Raw genomic sequence first — 14,225 nt, forward strand, 5'->3', positions numbered from 1 at the left:
GGTGTTTTTCCCTAGCCTTAGTACCGGATGGGGGGAGACGAAGCTAGGCAGATACTTACTGGCCAGTCCATCTAGCCAAAATGACAAGCTTCTACATCACTAAGAGACCCTGCCTCAAAAACGTAAGGGGGAGAGCAATAGAGTCTGACATCTAACGTCAACCTCTGGGCCTCCAAATATGCACGCAAAAGCAAGAGTGTACAAACATTCATGCAACACACACACACACCACCATCACACCCTCAAAAAGAAAAGGCAAACAAATAAATAAGAGAATAAAATAATACCTGAAAAAGATAACAATAAAAAGCGAAACACACAAACAGAACAACGTAGCCTCTTTGAGCCTTCATTTTCTTACCTGTCTAATAGGACAGTAATCCCCACTCCCAGGCTCCCCAGCTCTTCTAAAGCAGCTGTCCTTTGCTAGAGGTGCTTTTGACTCCATGGAAACTTTACAATGTCGGAAGACATTTTTGGTTGCCAAAACCAAGGAGTGGCGTTACTGGCATCTAGTGGTAGAGGCCAGGGGTGCTGTTGAATGACAGTCAGCAGCAACAAAAATGATCCAGTTCCAAATGTCTAAAGAATCAAGGTTGAGAAATCCTGGTCTCCAGGTTAAAGAGAATGTTTGGAGGCAACTGGCAGAGTTTTACATTTCATTTTGTATTTTGTGATAAGACAAGAAATCTCTTGAGATAAGACAGAAGAAATTTCAAACTTTACACATACTGAAAAAAAACTGTTGGGGCTGCAGAGATGATGGTCCCACAGTTAGGAGCAATTCCCACTTTTCCAGAGGACCTGAGCTTGGTTTCTGTAACTCCAGTTCCTGGGTGATACGATAGTTGGTCTCAACAGGTCTGGAGACCAGAAATATATCAACATAATTTAAAAAATAAATCCTTAATTCTAAAAAGCAATTCTTCTCTTCTTAAAGTGACCCTTCACCGCCTTTTTCCAGGGGCATCATTAGTTTAGTTTCACATTACTCCTTCCAGAAAAAATTCTATTCAAGTCCAAAGATACATTTTATACACACTGTCTGTCTGGCGTTGTTGCTGTGATAGGGTCTCACTCCATAGTTCAGCTGAGATCCTCCTGCCTCTTCCTCAGAGTGCTAGGATTCAAGGTGTATGCCACTATACGCACTCTGACATTTGTTTGTTTGTTTGGTTGGTTGTTTTTTTTTATTTTTTCAAGACAAGGTTTCTCTGTGTAGCTCTGGCTGTCTGGGAACTCACTCTGTAGACCAGGTTGCCCTCAAACTCACAGAGATCCACCTGCCTCTGCCTCCCAAGTACTGGGATTAAAGGCGTGCACAACTACCACCTGGCTTGTCTTTGATAATATAGGTTTTTGGTCTGGGGAGGCTTGTCGTTCAGTAGTAGAATGCTTATCTGGCATGCATGAGAGCCCAGGTTCAATCCTTAGCAGGGTGTGTGTGTGTGTGTGTGTGTGTGTGTGTGTGTGTGTGTGACTTAGAGATTGTTTGGTTTCCTTACTTAAGGACTGCTGCAACATTTGAGCAGTTTTGCAACTTTCCTCATGCTTACCAGACTAAGCTCCATGATAACAAACTATCATTGTTCACAACGATAATGGCTAAGTACCTAGAACAATGGCTGACTTATAGTGTGTATTAAAGAGAGATTTTCAATAAGCAGATAAATGTTGCATGATTGACATGCCAATATGGGTATATGCCCTAGTCCTGCCTCCTAGTGGTGAGTACTTGGGTTGCTTCCCACCTGTTGTGGTGACTGTACACTCACCTGAGCGCTTGTGTATGGTGAAGTGCTTGATCTAGAATTGCTGGTAAGAATATGTGAAGTGTGTGTGTGCGTGCTTGAGTGTGTGTGCGTGTGCGTGTGTGTGTGTGTGTTTTGAGACAGGATCTTATGTAAACCAGGCTAGCTACGAACTCTATATGTAGCCAACACTGACCTCGAACTCCTGTCTCTGCTTCCTGAATGCTGGAATTACAGGCATATGCAGTCATGGTCAGATAGGTCATATGCATTTTTTCCTTATTGAATTTCTTTTTGTTTTATGTGTATGGGTGTTTTACTTGCGTGTGTGTCTCTGTACCATGCTTACAGTGCCCACAGAGGCCAGAATAGGACATTTGATCCCCTGGAACTGGAGTTATAGATAGCAGTCAATATATATACTTGAGACGGGGTTTCTCTGTAGCTTTGAGGCCTGTCCTGAAACCCTGAAACTAGCTCTTATAGACCAGGCTGGCCTCTATCTCACAGAGATCTGCCTGCCTCTGCCTACTGAATGCTGGGATTAAAGGCCACAACCTCCAGGCACAGCCAATACCCTTAACTGCTGGGCCATTTCTTCAGCCCTGGTTGTATGCATTTCTAGCTTTGGTAGACAGGTATTGATAAATTTAAGATAGCATGTTGTTGTTGGAAATTTGCAAAATCATTGGAAATGTTGGTTCAGTTCCAATTGCTGAACAAAGACATCCCAAAAAAAGCCCCTGACAGGAGAGGAACATGTGTAAGAGTTGGCCTTAGAATTGCTTAGGATGACTGGCCTGGGACAGGATATGAGCTGCTACCTTGGGCCTAATTAGCCATTGTTCTGGAAGTCCTGGAGACACATATGTTCTCAATCTATTCCCACCCTGTAGAGGGCTGCAGCCTTCCGATGCTAGGGCAGCAGCCCCACTTACCACTGCAGACTAGAAGGATGGCCTGCTTTACTGTAAATGGCCATGCCAATGACAGGGCCTTATCTTACTGTGCACATTGAGATGTTGAAGCCATCAGTCAGCTGAGAGGACAAAGGCTGGAGACTGGGGTCTGCCTTTCAGTTGCCACTTGGACACCAAGAATGATGAGTAAGTGCCTGCATGTGTCTTCCATGCAGCGTTACGAGTAATATTCCTCTCAATATAAAGTAGATACTATTATCCTTGGCTTAGAGGTGGAGTGGCACATGGAGAGGCTGGGTCCTTTGTCTCATGTCCATCTTTGTTGGTCTCAAAGAGTGGACTGACCTAATCCCAGTGTCCAGATCCCAACCACTCCACACCGCTACCCTTCAGGCTTCCACCACTGATCTGCCATTTGGAGATCTATTTCTTGAAGGGTTTGCCTTTTAAAGCCTTTCACTTTGTCGGACAGCAAGGTGTGCGGGAGGTGGATCACTTGTCCTTCGCTAGGAATCAAGCAATGTCTTGATTGATGGTGTAGGTGTCAATCGCTAAGAGCCATGCTGGCTTTCAAAGGAATCTTTAGTAATGGCTATCATGCAGTCAAATATTGTCCTCGCCTCTGGCCAATGAACTCTCAGAAGCTGGGAGCTGTATCTGGTGGACTGCCACCCAGTAGGATCTCAGAACACTGTCTGAGAGAAAAACCATAGGTCAGATGGGAGACTGCACACCCTGCCTGCAGAGCCTACACCAGTACAGACATGACTGTCTTTGAGACTTTGACTGCCCCTAGTCCCCCAGGATAGTTATTGCCTTAACGACTTTTCTGTTTTAAGCTATGTTTTTCTTCATTTTTATGCCATTGTTTCAGCAATGGATGTTCCACGGGCTCATGTCTGGAAATGGTTTGAAAGCATTTTACGCTTTTCTATTGTACTATTTAGTGTTACGGATAAATCATTGGTAAAAGAACCTTGAAACAATTGTCTTGTGTATTGTATTAATTTTTATAATGACAGTGCTTGTTTTGACATTGGAAAGCCACAGTCATTGCTTGTAAGAAAGGACTGGATAAATGGATTGCATAGGCCATTTTTCTTTTTCTTTCTTTTAATCACTAAGTCATTTCGCTCTATCATCTATCTAACAAATCCTCATTTGTACTGCCTGCACTGGGGCTTAAATGAATAAACATAGCATGAGACTGCTTATGAAATTACTGTTCCGAACATTTCAGATGGAGTTGCTTTTATAATCTGGGATGAGGAAGAATATTTTTTTGTTGTTTTGTTTTGTTTTGTTTTGGAGACAGGGTTTCTCTGTAGCTTTGGTGCCTGTCCCGGAACTAGACCAGGCTGGCCTCAAACTCCCAGAGATCAGCCAGCCTCTGCCTCCCGAGTGCTGGGATTAAAGGCTTGCGCCACCACCACCCAGCTCGAGGAAGAATATTTTAAAGATGAAATAAACAGTAAAATCTGTAGGGAGAAGCTCATGGATTTTCTTACTGTTAGAGAAATTTTTTTCTCAGAGTTTTCAGAAAGGGAAGGAAAGTGTAATTAGAATGGCCCTAGAGTTCACTCCATCCATGACACAAATGTAAACTCAACAAAAAAAAAAAAAGAATGCCTTCCAAATTTGAGAAGCAGTGGTTTTCCGGCTCCTAATTCTTCAGTCAAGTGTGGGAATGTGGCATAAGGTCATTTTAAGGCACAAAAGATCTCAAAGCATTCGTTTTCTCTGCACCCCTTCCCAGAAACCGAAGGGGTCATGAACTCTACCAAAACGAAGAAGTAAGATTTAAAAAGTTAAATGAATGAACCAGCTGGCCGTGGGGCACGCCTTTAACTCTAGAGGCAAAGGCAGGCGGATCTCCAAGAGTTTGAGGCCAGACGGGTTCTAGGATAACCAAGGCTACACAAAGAAATCCTGTCTCAAAAACCCAGAAAGGAAAAAGAAAAAGAAAGGAAAAGGAAAGGAAATGGATGGTCCAACACAACATAAGGTAGAATTAGTTTCTATTATAATAATCAAGGGAAGTTCAAGGATTCCAGCTGAGGGGACCACCAGTGCAGATTAGAACAGGAAGTCAGAGCTCCTCGGGGGTATTTCAAAAAACAAAAGAAATGGAGATTACTTGAAGTCTATAAAGAAGTCCACAAAGGGTTAAGTGGGAACCATTAGAATGACCAATGGTAATACCTTATTATCATAGAGAAAAGACTCCAAAGACCTGGCCTATCCTAGCTGCTTTCCTGAGCTGGATTCATGAGCAGTATTTTCTCAAATGAACTCCATAGAATAGTGAATGCATGGAAAATTTAGGTTGTGGTTTTGTTCAAGACCCAGGTCTGCTTAGCTGAGCATGGTGGGTGGTGATAGTTTAATTAGATGTCCTTCATAGTCCAGGCATTTGAATGTTTGGCCCCCAGTATGTGGCCCTGTGTGGGCGGCTTAGGGGGTACAACCATGATGGAGCAAGTGTGTGTCTGGGGGCAGGCTTTGAGATTTCACACCGTGTGAGTTCACTCTCTCTGTTTCCTGCTTTTAGTTCGAGATGCCCTGGCAACCCCATTCACCATACGTTCACCATACTCCTGGTAAAATATCTGGTCCAGTATCCACAGTGTGCTGACTTGCCAGTCCTAGAAGGAGACACTCTGGCTATAGAAAGAGTGGTCATTTGGTCTTGGTCTTGGGACATCACCTAATAGCTTTGTAAATACAAGATGGTTCTTAGGTCCTCTCAAAATCTACGGAATAAAAATCTGTTTAAAAAAACAAGGAATCTGTGTTTGCTCAAATCTGGGGTTGATCGGTGAACACTTTAAGCAGTGGAATCTAAACCCTCTACATTCCTTTCCCACCAAAAGAATTGCAGACTTTCTAAGAGTTCCCTGATTTGTTCCCAAACTGGCTTCTACAATGGTTCTTATTATCATAATTATGAAACTCAATTAAGTAAGTAAGCCCAAATCACAAAAGCAGAGTTATTGTTTCCATTAAGACCAAGTTGAGAGGGTGGAGAGATGGCTCAGCAGTTAAGAGCACTTGGAAGCTCTTCCAGTTAACCAGACCCCATATGGCCCCTTACAACTGTTCTGTACTCCAGTTCCAGGGAATCTGACACCCTCCTCTGGCCTATGTGAGCACTGAATGCATATAGTACACATACAAGCAGGCAAGCATTCGTACACATAAAATAAAAATTAAAATATTTAAAATAATTTAGTGTTGGAACTATATAATCACAGTGGTTTGCTGAAAACAATCATTTATAGTTAGAATTCAGTCTGGGGAGACTTACAGGGAAGCTCTGTTATCTTGGATTTTGTTTTATTTTGTTTAGTTTTTAGACAGGTCTCTCTATATAGCCATAGGTGATCTGGAACTTGCTTTTCAGACCAGGGTGGTCTTGAACTCACAGAGATCTGCCTGCCTCTGCCTCCCAAGTTCTGGGATTAAAGGAACATACTACCACACCAACCTCAATATCTAGGGTTTTGCCTGCTGGAGCACTCTGTGGGTAGCAGTCCTGGTGAAAGACTAGGGCAGCATACTCCTGCTATTTAACCTGTCAGCCCCGGAGTTCCTCTGTGTCCACGCATTCTAGCTACTCCAGGTCTAATCGAAGTGTTCTTCAGTCCTTCAAGGTCACTTGTGTGCTTATGAAAAGACTGATTCTTCACGGGGATTGTCTACCTCTATGAGGGAGGCTGTTACTACCTCTGCTCTATAAATGAAAAAAGACAAGCATTGTCATTTGGTCAGTTGTTAATAAACAGCAGGGCTGGACCTTAAAGGTAGAGCTCACAACCTGCAGGTCAAAGGGTCACAGCCATTACCCTATTCTTTGGCTAGAGAGCTTTGAGAAAACACAGATGGTGCAGAAACATTTGAGAAATGTATATTCTTGCCAGAAATGAAAGAATGCAAAGCCAAACAGTCAGGGAGTTTTTCTGTTGTATCTAGCTTGCAAAAGTTTTCTTCTTCTTCTTCTTCTTCTTCTTCTTCTTCTTCTTCTTCTTCTTCTTCTTCTTCTTCTTCTGCTGCTGCTGCTGCTGCTGCTGCTGCTGCTGCTGCTATTTAACTTGAATTACATAAAATAATACATATTCATGGTTAACAGAAGCAGAGTGAGCTATGTATAGTCACACACACCTATAATCCCAGGACAGCAGGATCAGATTTTCAGGACCAGCCTCCACTACATGAACCTCTATCTCAAAACACCAAGGGGCTGGGGAGATGACTCAGTCAATCATGTGGTTGCCTCACAAACATGAGGACCTAAACTAGAGCCCCAGCATCCCATTTGATTACAAGCACTTTTAATCCCATCACTGAAGAGGCAGAGAGGGATCCTAAGGGCTTTCTGGCCAGCTATTCTAGCCTAATTGGTGAGTTCCAGGACAATGAGAAACCCTTTCTCAAAAGAAGTGAATTGCATTCCTAAGGATGACTCCTAAGGTTGTCCTCTGGCCTCCACACACATATGCACATGCTCCTGTACACACACACACTCACTCACTCACACACACACACACACACACACACACACACACACATGATTTAAAAATATGGACTGGGACTGGGCATTGGTGGTGCACGCCTTTAATCCCAGCACTTGGGAGGCAGAGGCAGGCGAATCTCTGTGAGTTCAGCCTGGTCTACAAGAGCTAGTTCCAGGACAGGCTCCAAAGCTACGGAGAAACACTGTCTCGGAAAAAAAAGGGGGAGGGGGGGCTGGAAAGATGGCTCAGCAGTTAAGAGCACTGGCTGTTCTTCTAGAGGACCCGGGTTTATTCCCAGCACCCACATGACAGCTAACAACTGTCTGTAACTCCAGTTTCTGGGGATCAGATACCTTCACACCAAATCACATAAAATAAAGTTAAATAAATTATTATGAAAAAAAAATATGGACTGGAGAGATGGCTCAACCTGCAGAGTATTTGCTGTGCAAACATGGGGTTCAGATTTCCATCACCAACACGAAAAGCCAGGCATGCTGGCATATGACTATGATTGCAGCACCGGGGTAGGGGTAGGAGACAGGAAGATCCTTACAGCTAGCCAACCTCGGATCTCCATGAATACCTACACACATGAACATGTACCCATGTATAAGCACCCACATGGAATTTATATAGTATATTATTTAAATACATTTTTGGTTATGTGATGTACATGAGTGTTTGGCCTGGTGCCCACAGAGGTCAGAAGAAGGCATTGGATCCCTTGGAAGTAGAGTTATGGGTAGTTTTGAGTCACCATGTGGGTGCTGAGAACCGAGCCCAAGTCCTCTGCAAAAATGGTATTACCCATTGAACCATCTCTCCCATGTACATATACACACACATATATAGTATATATGTATAATGTATATGTGTGTGTGACTTAAAGACATGGACATATTTTTAAAAGAAAAAAAAGATTTCAATGTAACTCTTTTTTGTATTATTTTATATAAGGAAAGTTAAATAGAAGCAGGTGGTAGTGGCACACACTTTAATCCCAGCCCTTGGGAATCAGAGGCAGGTAGATCTCTGCGAGTTCAAGGCCAGCCTGGTCTACAGAGCAAGTGCTAAGACAGGCTCCAAAGCTACACAGAGAAACCCTGTCTTCAAAAAAAATTAAAAAGTTAAACAGGAAAATAACAGTCTGAGTCTTTGAGACATATCAGCTGAAAAGCATCACACACACACACACACACACACACACACACACACACACACGCTTACAACACTGCTCTTCAGGAAGACAGGGTGCACTCTGAAGACAGCCCCTGAGCCAGTCCAGCTTCTCCACCATGGCCTTGGCCTACTGTCCTTTGCCTTTCAACCCTTGAGTTCTTCAGGGCTTCTGGGAAATGCTGTCTTGATGATGTCTGTAATCATTCAAGGTCAGCAAAGCAAGGAACAGGCCCAGACTGGGACAGGGAATGGAGAGTAGGGACAGGGGGCGGGGGTATGCAGAATGAACCCAAAAGAACTTACTGCCCTTTGACACAGTCATTTGTAATCTCACAGTGGAGAGATTATCCCCAAGGGAAAGCCCAGCACTGGCTGCGTGATGTACACAGAGCTATTTGTGGGAATGCTCTATGGTGTGTAATAATAAAAGCAAAGATTTAAAGCAAAATGGTTGTGCTGGGGATATGGCTTAGTGATAGACTGTTGTCCTTACATGCCCCTCACACACACACATTCACACATGCGCGATAATAATAAAAATAAAACAAAAAAGCCTGCATCCCTTTTCCATCATTAGCCACCTCCTCTTAGGTGAATCCCCTTGTTCAGCTTTGGGAGATCAGTAGTCAGATTCAGACTCCCTAGGGGAACTAGCACATCCCTGTTTGTTCTCTCTCCTCCCTGGCCCCTGCCTGTCTCTGTCTCCCCTGAACCCAAAGCCCTTTCAGTACACTAAGGAAATGTTGTACTAGTGGGCTATATCCTCACTAAGCACACTATCTGAGCCTCAGTTTCCCCGTGTCCATGGGGATCACATTCTCTGCTCACTGTGTGTCCCTGAGTGTTGGAAAAGATGGTGATTCTGAGCAGCCTAGCGTATTGTGGATGCGTTGCTTGGGGAGAGGGGCAGCCTTCCATTAAAGCCCCTCAGCACTTTAGATAGCCTCAGTGCTGTCCCCTTCCTTGGCTCCAACAACTATCTCCATGACATCCCTTGGCTCATCTGCCCTTGTGAGGTCCAGTGCCCTAGCTAGTGAGTCTACCTTCCTGGGTCCCAGCCAGAGCCTCTGTCTTCACAGCCAGGATTCACCCACAAGTGGTGCAGGACACATCTTCACTGCCCAGCCCCAAACTCTTCCAGTTGGCCTCCATCCCAGTACCGCCTGCTGAGCTCTCTACGATCTGTCAAGTCCTGAGGCTAAGAATGCGGCTGGCCCAGCTTGATCTCTGTCCTGGTTTCCTCCTCCATTGCTGACATAAGCACCCCAACCAAAAGTAACCTGAGGGAGGAGAGGATTTATTTGCTTATTTATTTGGCTTCGAGATCACCAAAAAGAGTAATCGAGGAAATTAAAGGCAGGAGATTGAAGCCAAAACTAAGGGATGTTGCTTACTGACTCGTCCGGTAGCTTCCTTAGCTACTTCTCTTACACAGTGCAGGACCACCTGCCTAGTGGGAGACTAGCCCCCCTCCCCGCCCCCATCAATTAGCAATTAAGAAAATGCTTCCCAGACATAGCCACAAACCAATCAGATCGTGGTAATACTTCAGCTGAGGTTCCCTGTTCCCAGGGGACTCTAGATTGTGTCAAATTGGCAGTTGAAGCTAACTATGACATTTCACCTTTATCCACTTTGACACACACACATGTCTTTACACCATAACCTTTCCTTTCTTGCTTATTCCCCAAATTCCCTGTTAATATAATAATGCAAAATGCAACACAACTTTAAAAGTTCCATAGTCTTTAAGAACTTTCAATGATGTAAAAAGTCCAAAGTCTCAGGGCCAGAGAAATGTCTCAGTGGTTAAGAGTAGTTGCTGCCCTTCCAGAGGATCCAAGTTCAGTTCCCAGCATCCAGGCCAGGTGGCTTATAACAATCTAAACTCCAGCTCTAAGGGAATCCAAGGTCTCCTCTGGTCTTCAAGGGCACCCACATTCATGTGTAGGCAGGCATACTTACATATAACTTAAAATAATAAAAATCTTTTAAAAATAATTCAAGGTCTCTTAGCTGTGGGCTACTGTAAAATGGAGGGGAAAAAAACGAATTATATACTTTCTTATTCCAAGAGGGGAAAATCAGGACACAATTACAGAGAAAAGCAAAACCAAAATCCCTTGGTGTAACTACATGAGTGTCTGGCTTCCAAGACTCACTCATGAACTTCTGGGCTTCAAAGGGCTTGGGCAACCTAACCTGTCCAGATCTGCTAGCCACAGCACACACAGCTTGTCTCCTAGGCTCAAGAGGGCTCTACACTGCACCCACCACTCTCCTTGGTGGTTGTTCTAGTCTCCTAGAAATCTCTTCTATACCTGAAGCTGCACCTTCAGCAATGGCCTCTCCTGGGACTCCTCAAGGAGGCTCTGACCCTGTTTCAGAGTGCCAAGCCCCAGCTTCATTCTATGACCCGTTCAGCCTTCAAAACCAGTACCATATGGTACTCATACATTATTTGCCATGTTCTTCTGCCATTTTGATACGCAACCCCACCACCACCACCGCACATACACATTGGAACATAGCTTCTGTGTGTTGATCCTGGGAAAGCACACTTCCCAGAAGATTTCACACGAATGAATGATGCTGGTCTCTTATTAATTACAGCTGATATTTCGGCCTCAGCTAACCAGTGTCTATCATCCCATTGAAGCAAAGGTTTCACTTCCGTGGGTACTTAATCCAAAATATGACATAAATGGCCCTGGTGGATTCTTTGAGGAACTTTCAAACTTCACAGTCTCTCAACATTTTTTTCCAGGTCCACACAGAACAACCCTTAAAACCCTGAGCAATTAATAGCTTTCCCTCCCCCCCCCAAGCTCCAAACACTTACACAATCCAACCTCAGAACAACCTACATGTACATTACACCCCATTTCCTGGTACCAATTTCTACCCAGTTTGCTTCTGTTACCATGATAAACACCATGACCAAACGCAACTCCAAGGAGAAAGGGTTTATTTGGATCTACAGATTAGTTCGTCATTGAGGGAAACAAAGGCAGGAACTTAAGGTAGATGGAACCAGGACCCATGAGGATGCTGCTTCCTGGCTCACTTCCCCTGCCTTGCTTAGCTACTTTTCTTGTACAGTCCAGGCCCACCTACCTAGGGATGGTACCTTCCACAAAGAACTGGACCCTTCTACATCAATAATTAGCAATTACGAAAATGCCTCAGAGACATGATCATGGGCCAATTTCAGGGAGGCTATTTTTCTTTAATTGCTAGTCCCTCTTCCCAGGTGACTCTAGGGTGGGCAAGTTGGCAACCACAGCCAACTAGGACTGTCTCCGTCACAATGCCGTCAAATGTCATGTGTAGAACAGCCTGCGGGCCTTCACCACCACTTCCTCGCTGAGCACCAGATGAACGCAGGGCCTGCTTTTGTGGGTCTAACGTTCCAGTGGGGACAGGCAGAATAAACATACCAATCCATGCACAGATTCTGTGATGAGCGTCATAACAAAAACCACAGGATGAGGGCTGGAGATGTGGCTCCGCGGAGGAGCATTTGCCTAGTATGTGTGAGGCTTTAGGTTCGATTCCCAAGCACTCTGAGAAGAAGGAAACGAGGAAGAGGGAAATGACACAGTGATGAGGAAGAATGATCTGCTACACACCGTGACCTGATGAGTTCCACACATTTGGAGTAGATACTGAAAGGCAGAAGCACAACCAGGGGCTACAGTTAGAAGTGAGGGCTATGGTTACCAACTATACTGTGTGCGCATGAATGGATGGAAATTACATCACACTCATGGTTAGGTGACGTAGTTGAAAGGTCAAGGGAGACTTTTGATCACAGAGTTGAAGTAGAAAAGTCAGTCCTCGGGTAAACTGGAGGAAGGCCCTCTCAGTAGAGAGCTCCAACAGATCTCCTGGGGATAGGAAATGCTTGAGCTGCTCACTTGAGGGTCAGTAGGACCAGTCAGTGTGAATCAAGCCAGGAATGGGACTGGTGTGGAAGTTAGAAGGAAGTCTTAGAACTGTCCGATGTCTCCTTCCGAGACTGCCCCTGTTCACAGATATTTGGAGAATGGAATAAAAGGAGAGTATGGTGGGAGGTGCCATGGCTAGGGAAGAGGAAGAGGAGTATCTATCTAGACTGGGAAACAGAGGTAAAGGCAGGAACAAGAAAGCAAAGTTGGAAGGCAGAGGGTCTTGCCAGTCCCTTGAGCCTGAACTTGAACAGCTACCCTCCATCTTTGTGGTTCTCAGACCCGTCATGAAGATGGAAGGGTTTCTGCCTTCAGAGACAGAATTCCTTGACCCTTCCCGATCAGCTGCTTGGGAATACGCCAATCTAAACGAGGCTGAACATGCCATGCCTCGCAAATGTTTGCTCTGCCTGGTTTTCAGGGTCCCAAATTCACCGGCAGAAGCTTCCCAGTTCCCAGCACCATAAGGAGCGAAGAATCAGCTGACAGAGACACACTTGAAGGCACTTGGAGTGGTCCTTATGTGCGCAGCGGGCAGGGGAGCCGCTTTCCAACTCCTGAAATGAGCTGGGGCAAAGTAATACAGACTCTACTCATTTTGTTACCGCTCCCCAGCAGGCAGCAACAGAATCCCAATGACGATGATATCCGCCAAAGGCAACCTTAGGATCATACTAACATGCTGCGGGCTAGAAGATATTGGGGGATGGGAGGCTACTTCCTCTTGTCAGCTGTCTTTGCACCTGGAGTCCCTGCAGTTCAGAGAGCCTAGAAGGAGTAGCAGGCCCTAGTAGTTCTGATGCTGACCGCTAGGACCTAGAAGACCCTCTGCATTGTTCGGCTAGTGGGCCACGGGCTGGTGCAGTCCAGTAGCAGCGATGCCACTCGCCGCTCAATTATTTCCTACTCAACCTGGCAGCCACCAGCCTGCAGTTCACACTGATGCCGCCCTTCTAGTCTTCAGCAGGTCCTTCCGAAGATCCGTTTACAAGGTTTTGCTTAGAATCGTTGTACTCAACACGCGTGCCGGCACAGTGAACGTGATTCGCTATTGTATGGTGACTTGTGCACCAAACCCAGGCCAAGCACAGCTAGCTTATTCTGGGCACAGCACCATTGACTAAAGTGGGGAGTGGGCCTTTGTATCTGTTATGCTCCCACAATGGTGTTCCCAAATGGTTGGCCAAAAGATACTGTCACCTGCAAACGATGACAATTGCCTTCCTGCTGCCTCTGGCCCTGCTTGAAACCTGCTCAGGGCTGCTGTTAGACCTCCTTGCTGGCAGTCAAGCGCCCTGCCCTGATCCATTCAGAATCACTCTGTGCTGGCCGCTGGCCCTGTGCTCTGCTACCCGCTTAACCAAGGGTCTGGGGCAGACCAGAAGCCGGTGTTCACCAACTAAATGGCAAGCCGTGAGACTGAAGCTACTTGCCAGTACAGGCCCACCTCTTTCTTGTCTCCTTCTGCCTGGTTTTCCTAGAGCTACTGCCTGCTATGCCCGACTTTTGCCAGGGCCAGAGAGAATTGTGTGTGAGTCCAGGGAATCCCTGAAACCTGTAAGTTGACTCTGACAACTGAGTCCCAGTACCGTTGTTCTCCAACTAGGCCTAAGCCAGAAATGCAATAAGACCTACCAGATGCTTGCTATTATCAGAGCGCTCAGCAGATCGGGCCATTTGGGGTTGGGTGACTTCAGAACCAGTATTCTAGGGTCTCTTGGAGAAATGTGAATGGCTAGTTGGTGGAGATAACTTAAAATGGGTTTTTGCCTCCTGCCTTCTGTGTGAGGCAGGGTGAATTCCTTCTTTCCTGACCCCCTACAGAGAGCAGTGAGGATGAGATAACCAAGGGAACTTGCATGTGTGGCCCTATCAATTCCTGGTACAGCCTCTGGAAACTCTGAGCTC

Source organism: Microtus pennsylvanicus, chromosome 3 (assembly GCF_037038515.1).
Source record: "Microtus pennsylvanicus isolate mMicPen1 chromosome 3, mMicPen1.hap1, whole genome shotgun sequence".
NCBI lineage: Eukaryota > Metazoa > Chordata > Mammalia > Rodentia > Cricetidae > Microtus > Microtus pennsylvanicus.